Source organism: Bos mutus, chromosome 10, assembly GCF_027580195.1.
Source record: "Bos mutus isolate GX-2022 chromosome 10, NWIPB_WYAK_1.1, whole genome shotgun sequence".
NCBI classification, from domain to species: Eukaryota; Metazoa; Chordata; class Mammalia; order Artiodactyla; family Bovidae; genus Bos; species Bos mutus.
In genome coordinates this window covers 10866606-10880729 of record NC_091626.1, presented here as the reverse complement: position 1 = coordinate 10880729, position 14124 = coordinate 10866606, and the positions used below count along the sequence as shown (strand labels likewise).

Here is a 14124-nt window from a genome sequence, read left to right as displayed (position 1 = left end):
AGGTTGCTGTCCATACTCTTAACCTTATCAATGGGCCTGGTAGTTCAAGTTCAGTTTGTGCGTATAGATGAGGTTGTCCAGTGAGAGTTATAAACCATGAGAAGAAAGCCAAAACTGAGACCCTGAGAAACACTAGTGTTTAAGAGAGGGATGAAGGAAAAGAACCTGCAAAGGAAAATGGAAAGCAGTGAGGAAGAACAGTAATATCAGCTGCCTTGGGGATGGGAGAGGGTGGTGCCAAGAAAAAGAAATATAAATGAAAAAATTGGAATGTTTTAAGTGTCAGAAATTAGTAGGTACTGATGGGTGATTTGGAAATTTGTATGTTACCTCCAAACTGAGTAGCTGCACGTTGTCACAGGAATGTAGCCCTGATGTCAGATATTTTGATTTTTTCAAAAGACATCAGGAATTTCAAGTTTTATGCCAAATATTTTCTTACACAAATGTTTATTCCAATTAAAATGCAAGCAAAAACTATGTATAGCCGTACTTGGTAGGATATTTGAGGTAAGAAAACCAAAGAATGGCACCATCATTGGATATACACTGTGAGAATACTACCTATCTGTAGCCAGCTTCCTGGTAGCTCAGTCAGTAAAGAATCTGCCTGGAGTGCAGGAGACCCGGGTTTGATCCCTGGGTCAGGAAGATCCCCTGGAGAAGGAAATGGAAAACCACTGCAGTATGCTTGCCTGGAAAATCCCATGGACAGAGGAGCCTGGCGGGCTGCGGGCCATGGTATCACAGAGTCACACTTATCTGTACAAAACTGCTTAGACAAATCGAAACTGAAAGAGTTGTATCTGATGGTGCCATTTTCTGGGGTTAGTCTACCAAACGTACACCACTGTCAAAACATCTGAAACTATTAAAAAGAATGGCTATGGATTTTAGGTTTTTTATGTATCAGAATGTACAAAAAGAACTTCTCCAAGATGGAAGTTTCTGATGAATTCTATTCAAATGATCATTTATTACTGTTTGCCATATCTGACTTATTTCCTCTGCTAAATATAGCTTTTGTTTGCTCTGTCTTTTCTGGTAGAGCCAGATAGTAAGTATTTTAGGCTTTGTGGTCTCTGTTGTGACTGTTCAACTCTGCTGTTACAGCACAAAAGTAGACATTGACAGTATGTAAGCAAATGGGCATCGCTGGATTCCAGTAAAACTTTATTTGTAAAAGCAGGCTATGCAGCCCTGTTTACAGTAGCTAGGACATGGATGCAACCTAGATGTCTATCAGCAGACAAATGGATAAGAAAGTTATGGTAGATATACACAATGGAATATTACTCAGCTATTAAAAAGAACTCATTTGAGTAAGTTCTAATGAGGTGGATGAAACTGGAGTCTATTATACAGAGTGAAGTAAATCGGAAAGAAAAACACCAATACAGTATATTATTGCATATATATGAAATTTAGAAAGATGGTAACAACAACACTATATGCAAGACAGCAAAAAAGAGACACAGATATAAAGAACAGACTTTTGGACTCTGTGGGAGAAGGCGAGGGTGGGATAATTTGAGAGAATAGCATTAAAACATGTTTATTACCAAATCTGAAACAGATGACCAGTCCAAGTTCGATGCATGATACAGGGCACTCAAAGCCGGTACACTTGGACAACCCAGAGGGGTGGGGTGGGGAGGGAGGTAGGGGGGAGGTTTGGGACAGGGGACAATGTACACCCGTGGCTGATTGATGTCAATATATGGCAAAACCACCACAATGTTATAAATTAATTAGCCTCCAATTAAAATAAATAATTTTTTTAAAAAAAGGGACAGGTACACTAAGCTTGCTAGTCAAAATAATCAGGAACTTCTTAAGACATCACTTTTTATGAATGTGCCAGTGGCTGGAGGGGTAGCATAAGAATATGAGCAGGAGCTTTGGGGTAGTCTGAGCTGTGCCCGAATTCTAGCTCTGCTATTTCCCACGGCATAACCTTAAGCAAGTTACTTTGTCCCTTTGGTCCTCAATTTTCCCATCTGTAAAATGAGGATGATGATAATCTCGTAAGGTCAGTGAGTGGTTGATTGACACGGTGTCTGTAAAGCTTTCGTAGTGTTTGTCCTACGGAAAATACCAAGTGTGGATGATGGCTTATTAGCACCAAACACTACTGCTGCCCTATGAGTTATAAGTTTTCAGGAAACAGTTTTTTCCTCTTTTTCAAAAGCGGTCTTTAAATAGTTTCAACTAAATGTGTTCCATTTTCAGAAATACATACTGAAGAATAAGAGCTGTATGAAGACAATTATCTGTGAGAATGTTCACCATGCTGTTACCTGTAACAGAAAAAAGGAACCTGTGTAAATTCCTAAATTTATTTCACGAATTGGTAAAATAAATTATGGTACACCAATAAAATGACTAATCACTGTTCCAAAAAAAAGGGAAAAAAGCAGGCGATGGGCCAGATTTGACCTGCTGAACTTCCACTCTACTGGAAGCATACCTCTGGGAGAATCAGTGTTCTGTGAATATAGGTAAAGCCAAAGAAAACACAGGGAGAAAAAAGTTTATCTTTTTTTCTAAACTCTTAGCTTAATGCACACAAATGAGCAAAATTAGCTAAATGTCCTTTTCCATATTCACTAATGTTTATGTAGTTTTTTATTGTAAAACAGATGAAACTAACTTTTATGGACATGAAGTGATCACTTTTGCATTATCAGGAGATCTGGTGGCATTAGCACTGAAGTTAAGTGTGGCTCAGCTGATAAAAAATCCGCCTGCAATGTGGGAGACCTGGGTTTGATCCCTGGGTTGGGAAGATCCCCTGGAGAAGGGAAAGGCCACCCACTCCAGTATTCTGGCCTGGAGAATTCCATGGACTGTATAGTCCATGGGGTTGCAAAGAGTTGAACATGACTGAGCAGCTTTCACTTAAGTCAAAGTAAAAAGGGCTGGGACAAAAAATGTGTATGCCTGTGTATATAGTATACACACATATATATTATGTGTGTATAAAGAGCACATATTTTATATATATATATCAATTTCAGTCCTTTTCTGGTTCAGAACTTGTTACTTTTTTCTATGTCTAGTGATTTTTTGTTCGATATCATAGATTATAAATGTTATGCTATTGAGTGTTTGCCCTCTGTTGTCTTTCTTCAAAGAGTTTTAAAGTTTGTTTTGGCACAAGATTAATTGTTAGGTTACTTGTGGATTGACCTGATATCCTTGAGGATTATTTTAAACTTTGTTGGAGTGTGCCTAGAATAGCCTTTAGTTTAGCTTTAATAAGAAGCCGTGACCCACCCTGGGGTTTCCGTCGATCACCCTATGGCTCAGTGAGGTCTCTCTACTCTGGCTGGCTAGAACTTGAACAGCGTCTGACTCCCTGTGTGCTGAGAATTGTCCAGTGTATGTAGTCTGGTAGTCGTTCTTTGCCTGGCTGTGTGGAATTTCACCCTGTGTTTGTGCAGACTGGTGTTCAGCCAAAGATCAAGACCTCTGTGCAGATTTTGAAAGTTCTCTCTCTGTATAGCTCCCTCCTCTCTGGTACTTTGTCCCACAAATTCTAGCTCCCTCCCCTCCTTGAAACCCCGTCTCTGTCTCCTTAATTTCATGAGACCACTGTGCTCTGCGTTTTTCTTTGCTGTGCTGTAGTCTCAAAGTTGCCACCGTGTGGGACGCTGGGGCATTTTATTTTCCTTCTCTCAGTTATCTGTCTTTCCCTGTCGTTTGCAAACAGTTGTCTCATATCCTTTGTCCAGGTTTCTGGAAGAGCAAGTTCTGTGCTACTGACTTCTTTATGATCAGTAGTGGAGCTCAGCCTCTTTAAGATGCTGAATCCTCCAATCCTGGTATATTTATTTGGGTCTTCTTTGAGATTTTAGATAAGCTTTTCAAATTTTCTCCCTAAATTCTCTCCATAGAATCTAAAATTTAGAGCTTGATTTATTTCCAAGTTTTCAAACTTTAATGTCATTGCAAATGGTATTTTTTAAAATTATTTTTTACGTACTAATTGCTAGTATAAAGGAAAAAATAAAATTTTCATATTGCTTTTTCTATCCTACAGTGATGTAGTATACTGATTTTCCTATACAACAATTAATTGAAGTATTATTTTGAATTACTTAACTATAATTTTCAAATAATTAATGATAGTTTAGTTTAATTCAAATCCTTATATATATATATATATTTTTTTTTTTTTTTTTTTCTTGCTGTCCTTCACTGTTTAAGAACTACAGTGTAGGGACTTCCCTGGCCATCCAGTGATTAGGACTCTGTGCTTCCAATGCAGTGGATGTGGGTTTGATCTCTGGTTGGGGAACTAAGATCCCACATGCTGTGTGACATGACCAAAAAAACCCTACAATGCAGTGTTCAATAGATGTTCCTTTCTATTTCTACTTGACTAAGATTTTTTTAAAGTCATAAATGTTGAATTTTATTGAACACTTTCTGCATCTATTGAAATATTTGTATGCTATTTCACTATAATTTCATAAAGTACATTGTTTGGTTTTTATTCCAATGTGAAACCAACTTTTTACATCTGAAATAAAACCAACTTGGTCATGTTACATTTCCCTTTTAATACTGTGCTTGGTTTGCTTTGCTATTATTTTGCTAAAAGATTTCTGCATTTGTATTTGTGAGTGAGATTGTCCTGTACTTATCCTTTCTCTTTCTGTAGGCTTTCACTTATATGTTACACTAGCCCCGAAACATTTTGGAATTAGTTCTTGAATATTTAATAGAGCTTGTCCGGTAAGCCATCTAGGACTGGAGTTTTCTTTGTAAAAAGTTTGAACCTCTTTATCTCTGGTAGGGCTTTTTGCCTTAAAGGTTTTTTTTTCCCTCTCATATTAATATGCCATGCTAGCTATCTTTTGGTTATATTTGCAAAATGTATATAGTTTAACATCTTTTTACTTTAAACTTTTCTGTCTTATGTTTTGGGTGTCTTTCTTTTGCAGAGGGTATCATTGTTTTGTAAAATGAGTTTCTTTTTGGCTGTGCTGGGTCTTCATTACTGTGCCAGGCTTTCTGGCTCTGTGGCGAGTGGGGGGTACTCTCTGATTTTGGTGCACGGGTTTCTGTTGCGGAGCATGGTCTTCAGTAGTTGCTGCTCTCAGACTTAGTAGTTGTGGGTTTAGTTGCTCTGAGGCATGTGGGATCTTCCCAGACCAGCGATGGAACCCATTTCCCCTGCATTGGCAGGTAGATTCTTAACACTGGAACCACCAGGGAAATCCCATGGGTTTTTTAATTTTACTTAGTCTGATGATCTAACCTTTTCGTTGGAGCATTTAGTGCATTATCATTAAATATAATTTCTTATATATTTAGGTTTAAATCTGTCATTTTACTTTGTGGTTTCTTGTACAACATTTTTTCTCTTTATTGAATTCTTTGGGCTTGGTTGAGGTTTTTGGTATAATCACTCCATGTTTTCCCCTTTATTTGAAAGGTATAGTGTACTGTTTATCATCTTTAGTGGTGACTAGAAATTTTAACAGGTTAATTAACTTACCAAAGTCCTAAAAAGCAATACTTTTATCTTTGGTATAACATAAGAACTTTAGAATATCTTAACTTCATTTATCTTCCTCCTTATTTACCTTATTGTTGTTGCATATTTTAATTCTCTCTTTTCAAATTTTACTCCGTAAGAGATTATTATTATATTACATCTGTACAGGATTTACCAATAAATTTTCCACTTCTTTTTGCATCTCAGAACGTACAGACAACTCCTTTAGTTAATTTCAGTCTTCATGAGTTCTTTTCTGCTGTTTATTTCTGTTGGTTCTTACTCATGAGTCCTTGTTTCTTGTGTGCTTGTTTTTGTTTTTTTTCCCACTGCAGGCTGCTCATTTTCCTGAAAATTATTTCTGGCAATTCTGTGAGGCCTCTGATTAAGGTGAATTCCCTCAAAGAGTCTTGTACCTCCTCCTACCAATCCAGTCCCACTTTAACACTGTAGCTTGTAGTGTCAGGAATCGTCAGTGGTGTTTTAAAGACTATTTTAGATGCTTATTAAGCATTTTTAGTTATCTGTGGGAGGAACTGTCTGTACAAACAAGTATGCAATATTGAAATGGAAGGCATTATCCGTATTTTCTTCTGAGTTTTTAAATTGTGGTAAAATGTACCTAACATAAATTTTACCATTTTCACATGTGTTCAGGGGCTGTAAGGACGTTCACATTGTTGTGCAACCATCACCACCATCTGTCTCCAGGATTTTTATCATCTGGCAAAACTGAATGCAACTCTACCCATTAAGATTAACTGTCCTGTCCTCTTCCCCAACCCCTGACGATTACCACTCGACTTCCTGTCTCTGTGAATTTTGACTAGGTACTTCATATGAGTGGAATAATATGGTATGTTCCCTTTGGGATTGGCTTATTTCAGATGTCTTTCATCTATGTTGTAGCATTATTCTTCTAAGGGTTTTAAAATGATTTCTTTCACAGTCAGATCCTCAGTGTACCTAGGATTAATTTGTGTTGAGCTGTGGGGTACAAATCTAAATTTACTCCACAATGGATATCCTGTTGTCCCAATACCCTTTATTAATTATTCCATCCTCTTCATATTGATTTGGATGTCACCTCTGTCATATATCAAATATCCATATAAATATAATATAAGCCTGTTTCTAAGCTGTCTGTTTTGCTCAGTTGGTCTATTTATCTTTTCTTACACCAGAAAATAGTATTAGCTCTTAAGGCTTGAAAGTAATTCTTTTTTTTTGTCATGTGTTAATAATTTTAAAACATTTTTTTTTATTATCCTGAATCCATGATCCATTTTATTTTTCACAAAGCACTTTATACATTTATGATAATAGCAAACCTTGATCTGTTATTTAAATCCCATTTCAAAAGACAGAAAGTATTTCTTAAAGTACGGTAAGACAAATCCATTTACTAGGTCTGGGGGTTCCTAGCCTCACTCAGGTCACAGAGAGCTGCCCGCAGTCCTGTAGGTGAGGACTGAAGAACAGGATCGTGGCAGCATCTGCGGGCCTAGAGTGGAAGCCGCCTGCATTGTTACTTTGCTTGAGCCTTCAGGTCTTTTGGGCTCAGTTCAGATGTATTGTTTCGATGTGATTTCTGGCGATGGCTCAGGTTAGAGCTAAGTGGAGGAGAAAGTACCCACATCATGGCACTGCTTAGACTCAATAGTCTGCCCCGGTCCACTGTTTTTTCAGAGCTTAATAGCTGCCTCAGGAGTTAAAAACATTCATCATATCCCTTGAGCAAATATTTATCGAATGCCTACCATATGCTAGCACAGTGTGTATAGTAACGATCCACACAGAGTTAGTCTCTGTTCTCATGAAATTTATATTCTAGTTAAGAGGGAAGCAGTCATTTTTTTTGTTGGGTTCAGCGCTTTACTAAAAAATGCTAAAGGCCTTCTACATGATTATTAATGAAATTTGAGCCTATCAGCCTTTGTTCTCTATAGTTTACATATTTCTGGGGACATGAAGACATGTCCCCAGATTTGAAACCTGCTCGATTGCTGGTGATGAAATTTTCAAGAATCATACTGTATCATAGTGTACAATAGGTACTCGGTGTACTGGAAGTATTCTGTATGCTTCAGGGCTTTGTGGACTTGATGAAAACCATGGTCAGAAAACAGTCTCTCCATGATTAAAACATAGTGTCACTCCCTGGCTTCAATTTCAGAGAAAATAATGCCTGGGTTGAAAATGCAGGCAGCATCAAAGATTTCCAGTGATGGCGCACTGAATCTACTTGAACTGGAAGAAAATTTTGGTCGATGGAAAGGTATGAGGTCTATGGAAAGGTATGAAGTCTATGGATGTCCAGTTGCTGTCCATAAACATCTAGAATATTACAACAGTCTTGTTTCCACACTGATACTAAGGACAGCTTCCTCTTTGTAACCCACTCTGAAACTGCACTGATCTCATCTATACTTGCTAAATTGTGTTTTTGAAAGGACACTTTCTAAAATGTTTTAAAACACTTTCTAAGTGGTTTAAAGAGCACAGTATTCACTGGGCAAAAATGTACAGATACCTGCATAACTGAAGCCACGTTTATGACAGCAAAAAAAAAAAAAGCCCTGCAGGAGTCTGCCACCAAAAAACCTTGGCACACTCTGCCTCCCTGCACCCTTCCTGAAGATGCCTTACCCCAGAAAATGTCTCTTTTGGCTTTCTCAGCCTGTGAAGTGGGATGGTTTAAAAACAAGAGTAAATTCTGCATGCAGTTTTACTAATACCAGCCTAATGCAAAGTATTCACACAAAGAAGTACCTGAAAAATTGCTTCTTTGGATCGATGTATGCTGGCTCAGGGGAAGGTACTGGTAGGAATTTCTTTAAACAGGTTTAAACTGTTTCCCTTCATAGACAACCAAAAAGACATCACAGCAAACTGGTAAAATCCAAATAAGATGAATGGCTCCATTGTTCGGCTTTACAAAGTTGGCTTTATTCAGCAGATTCAGCTAGCAACTGGAGGGCCGAATTATACATTTCTGTACAAAATTACTATGATGAATATTTATCATGGAAACTATGAGTTATTTCAGATTCTTCACTCACACATCATAGAAATTACAGTATTCATGGTAAAAAATCATCATCTTTCTGAAACAGTTGTTTGATGGATAAGTCTCTCAAGATTCTACAAGAGGCTGACAAAGTATCAGAGAATATTTTAGCCCAATAAATGACATAAATGACTTACCTTCTTACCAGGTAATACTTATCAAAATATCACCAAAATTAGGCAGAAATTGTTGCAGTCTATCACCTCTTTTGCAGTGTTCTGTGTATATGTTTTCAGGGATTAGCCTGCCATAATTCACAAAGATTAAAAAATTGTTTGCTATTTGTATCTATATTGTTAGGTGAATCTGAGTTCTCAAACTCCTGTGACTCAAAAAAGAGAAAAGAAAGTGCTTAGATGCTAAACTTATGTTTTCTATTGGCTACCATTTAGTTTGTGTTCCATATTTGTGTCTGATATACCCTGTAGCCTGACAAAACAAATGGGAAACTGTTTCCTCCTTGATGCTAAATTAAAAATAAATTTTAATATTAAAACAAAAAATGGATCTATTGAATAGAAGCAAAGTTGGCATAAACTGTCATTGTTATCCTGTAACAGGTCACTGAAGGCAGCTAAGGTGGACGGCTCCAGTGTTCCCACCAAAGTGCCTGGAAAAGCAGGGGGATGCGGAGAGGGGCTGCTTCTGCCTAGGTGTGTCATCACAACACATTAGGTCCTTTCCATCGTGTTTTTAGTTGTAGTTTTCCATCAGAATGGACAAGTACACCATGTTCCATTTATTTCGTATTTAGTATGTTCAAGGCTCTGTGCTAAATTCTGTGAATAAAATGGTGAATAAGTAAAATATATCAAGTGTTCACAGGTAAAGATTTTATCACCATTTGACATAGTATCAAAAGCTATAGCAAGTTTTCTTGTGAAAATTAAACCAGAAGGCCTGTGTAACCTAGTAAGCACCCAATAAACGAATGCAACATAAATTGTGTGCAACCTGTAATCCTTGATTAGATCTTGTTTGTTTGTTTTTTTAACAACTATAAAGGATCTCCTTGGAACAATTATGGACATTTGGATTTCAGGTAGATATTAGAGCATTCTTGTTAATTTTCTTGAGTGTGACGGTTACACTGGGTTATGGAGAATATCATTGTTCTTAAATTTTTGCTTGAAGTGTTTAGGGGTAAAGTGTTATGTAACTCAGTTTCAGAGTTTCAGAAATAAGTGTAGTTACATAAAGAATGTTAATAATGGTTAAAGGTAGGTGATAGGTGTATGGCTGCTTATCATACTATTCTTGCATCTTTTCTGGATGTTTCAGTTCAGTTCAGTTGCACAGTCATATAACTTTCAAAATAAAATGTTGGGAAAGCTTTTAGTCCATTTTGTCTTCCCTGTTAAAAACAATGTATGATTGTGCAATTCCCCAATGGTAATCTATTCCCAAAAATATGAATTAGAAATTGGAGACCGTACAAATTTAAGGCAGTTTCAGAAAGGATTTTTGTTGTTTTTCTTTTAAATCTAAGTTACATCAGTCAAGGATAAACTCAGATCTTAGGCAACACTTTCTGAACTTTGTCACAATAGTTACTTAACCTTTATTTGTCCGAGCTTCATTTTACCTGGTACATTCACATTTGCCAGAGAAATTGTGTCTTTATACCCACCAGCAAGGTACTTGTCACTTAGTCCATTCAAACGTTCCCAATATGGGAGGCCTAGAAGGTGGGAGGCTGGACCCAAGGCCTTCAGGAGATGCAAATTCATTGGTGAGCTTACAGCTTAATTGGAAGGTTAAGCATGATGAAGCTGAAAAACACACTCAGAACAATCTAGAAGGCACAGATGAAACCAGTGCCATTCCAGAGGAGGCTACAAAGAGGAAGCTGTCCTTAACAGCAGCGTGGAAACAGAGCGCTGTAATATTCCAGATGTAAACAGCGATCAGACATCCATAGACATCATACCTTTCCATAGACCAACATTTTCTTCAGATTCAGGTAGATTCAGTGCGCCATCACTGGAAATCTTTGATGCTACCTACATATTCAACCCAGGCATTATTTTCTCTGAGTTGAAGCTGACACTATATTTTAATCATGGAGAGATTGTTTTCTGACCATGGTTTTCATCAAGTCCACAAAGCCCTAAAGCGTAAAGAAATCCTCCAGTATACCAAATATCTATTGTACACTAGGCTGCATCATATTATCTAGTAATCATGACATCTGTGGGCCTCAGAGTCAGACTTAAGATAGTGTCATGGTTTCTTTCAAGCAATGCCAGTTTTCTCAAGGTTTATCCCCTAAAAAAGTGACAGTAGGAAAAAAAATGAGTTAAATTTGCATAGGAGCTAAGAAGTCTTGAAGATGCTGTGACAGATTCATTTTAAGAATTTGATCCTCTATTGTAGAGACTATGAAAATTCCAATACATTTACTCAGGCAACTTCTGCTAACATAAAATTTATTGACTTGATATTTTGCTGAAGACGAAAGATTCTTTAACTTAGGGAAAATGTGTAAAAGTATTTCTTTTTACCTCTAGGTGGTGCTGTGTATTGTTTTATGTTAGGCACAAGACTGCCTACTTTTGAAGTGTTGTGTTTTATTTTACAGGTGAACACACTGAGACTCATTGAAATTTTGTCTCAAGATAAAGAAAACTTGATTTGAGGCTGATCTTGGACTTTTTTTTTTTTTGCAAAATGTTTAATGTATGGTTTATTTGAGGAAAAATTAGACATCCCATCATTATTTCATACAGTTCTATGTATACTGTTTGTGACAGGTTTAAGAATTTATTTCACTTTATTGATTCATAAAAGTTTCTTTAAGACGTTCTAAAAGAAAATAATTTGTTCAAGTGACAATAGATTGTAAGGAAAGATAATGAGCTATCATATACATAAATATATATATATATATCTAAATACTTTACTCAATGGTTGGAGGATACAAAGAGAAAATATAAATTACTAGTAATTATGTAAAAGTCATTAAAACTTATTAATAATCAAATCAAAACTGAAGAGCAGTATAGTGCCTCTTTTTCCTCCCAGATGAGCAAAAAGTCTGTAATGTTCACCCTCAGAGATACGAAGGCATTGGTAAGACAGGCTCCTTACCCACTGGCAAAGAGAGTGTAAATCAGTGCAACTTTTCTGAAAATTAATTTGACAGATGTCAACAAGAACTTTAAGTTGTTCAAACCGATCTAGTAGTTCAAAGTCTAGGCTCCTCTCTGTAGGAATAATATAGGAATGTGGACAGTGATTTGTTTATTTATATTTTTAAAGAATTTTTTGTATTGCTGCTGCTGCTAAGTCACTTCAGTCATGTCCGACTCTGTGCGACCCCATAGACAGCAGCCCACTAGGCTCCCCTGTCCCTGGGATTCTCCAGGCAAGAACACTGGAGTGGGTTGCCATTTCCTTCTCCAAATGCATGAAAGTGAAAAGTGAAAGTGAAGTCGCTCAGTCCCTAGAAATACAACTGATTATTTATCTTTGGCTGCTCTGAGTCTCCTTTGCTGGGCACAGCCTTTTTCTGGTTATGGTGAGTGGGGGCTACTCCCTAGTCGTGACGCGTGGGCTTCTCCTTGAAGTGGCTTCTCTTGCTGTGGGGCACCGGCTCTAGGGCACCAGGCTTCAGTAGTTTGGCATGCGGGCTCTAGAGCATGGGTTTAGTGCTTGTGGCTCACAGGCTTAGTTGCCCCTCGGCATGTGGAATCTTCCCTGACCAGGAAGTGAACCTGTGTCCCCTACATTGGCAGGTGGATTCTTAACCACTGAACCTGCAGAGAAGTCCTATTTATTACTATTGTTTTTTGGCTGTGCTGGGTCTTCATTGCAGTGCATGGGCTCTTAACTGCAGCGCACAGGCTTCTCTAGTCACAGTCTGTGGGCTTCTCTCTACTTGTGTAGTAGGTTTCGTTGCTCCATGGCCAAAGGGATCTAAGTTCCCCCACCAGGGATTGAACCCTTGTCCCCTGCATTGGAAGGCAGATTCTTAACCACTGGATCACTGGGGAAGTCCCTGGACAATGATTTATATACAAATATATTGATAATGGTATTATTTATAAACATTTATAAATAAAATCATTATATAAAGTGGGCTTCCCTGGGGGCTCAGACAGTAAAGAATATGCCTGCAATACAAGAGACTGGGGCTCAGTCCCTGGGCTGGGAAGATCTCTGGAGGAGGGCATGGTAACCCACTCCACTGTTCTTGCCTGGAGAGTTCCATGGACAGAGGACCCTGGCAGACTACAGCCATGGGGTCACAAAGGGTGGGACACCACAGAGCAACTAACACACTTTTTGATATACGGCAGCCATGTACAAATTACTTGCAAAATAATGTTAAATGACAAAAAGAGGTTCATAATACTTTACTGAGTTAAAGGTGAGGTTAAAAATCTATAAACATATTATCTCGTATAAAATATTACTGCATTTGGAGAAAAATGATGAAAAACATAAGCAAGCATTGATAAAGGTCATCTGGATGTGTCCCAAGAAGAATGAGTGCTTTTCTTCTTTTTCTCTCTGTCTTTTAAGTTTTCTGCAAAGTATACTTTCTACAGAAGTACAATAAGTACATTTATAGACAGAAAAAAAATGTTATTTTTTTAAAAGAAACAGGTAGCGTTTTAAATGATTTTGAAACCTGTCACTCTGCAGGTCATCTGAGGCCGGCAGCCTTTCTGCCTTCCTTACTTGAACTGATGGTCAGAGGGAGGAAACCCTACCACATCACTTCCACGGAATTCCACTCCCACAGAATTATTACATACATCCCACTCGTTTTCCCTTTTAACTCTGATTAAGAGTGACATTTGTAAACTCCAGAGTCTGACATTCATTTTGGACAGTAGTGAGTAATCACCACATCTCAACAAACTTCCCTGAGTGTACGTTGTCCACTTTTCTTCTTCAGCATTTTCTTTCTCTTTTCTTCATTGTATTCTGTGGTTTTTATTGACTCAGGTTTTGAGATCTATTTTTGTGCCTTACAATGCTTGTCAAGTTTTCTAACTAATATAAAGGTCACATATTTAGATATTTTGCTAGCTGTTCCTTAGTTCATACTTGAGCTGGTTGACTGAAATGTTCTCAGTTTAATTGAAACAGCCTCTTGTTAGTTCCCAATCCACAACTTAAAGCCCTTTATTCTTTTCATTGGAGGAAATTTTAGCTCATCTGAACCTTCCTTTCTTAATTCAGATTGTCTTGTAATGATGCAACTCTTAAAAAGCATATTTAGGGTTATATAGTGAGAAAGGACTAGAAGTAAATTGTGGGAGACCTTGACTTTGTCCTGGGGCTCAGTTAGAAGGACAGTGAGGAATGAACTGGTTGAACATTTCCATCTGGCACTGATTACTTGTGTGATCTTTGGAAAATTATTTATTCTTGATTTCTTTGCCTATAAAGTTAAGGTGTTGGCCCAGATGACCTACAACTTGATCTGACAGAGGAGCAGCATGTTTGAAATTGTGCTTGCAAGGAAAAATCTGGGTCAACAAGGCTCCCATACATTTAAGGTTCCTTCTGATTCTGAAATGTTTTTCTGGTC

General features: G+C 37.6%; 1 long non-coding RNA gene across 3 annotated transcripts in view; it reads left to right on the top strand.

Annotated features, from left to right (window-relative positions):
* LOC138989480 (uncharacterized) overlaps positions 1-13266 on the top strand; it is a 46235-nt gene extending 32969 nt beyond the window's left edge. The window contains exons 2-5 of one of the 3 annotated variants that reach the window (XR_011465780.1): positions 6167-6365; positions 7686-7787; positions 9140-9232; positions 11161-13266. This is a non-coding gene — a long non-coding RNA (uncharacterized lncRNA). Of the gene's footprint in view, positions 1-6166; positions 6366-7685; positions 9616-11160 lie in introns of those variants that run through there. The other 2 variants (XR_011465779.1, XR_011465778.1) reach the window with 2 other exon arrangements.
* The last annotated feature ends 858 nt before the right edge of the window (positions 13267-14124 follow it).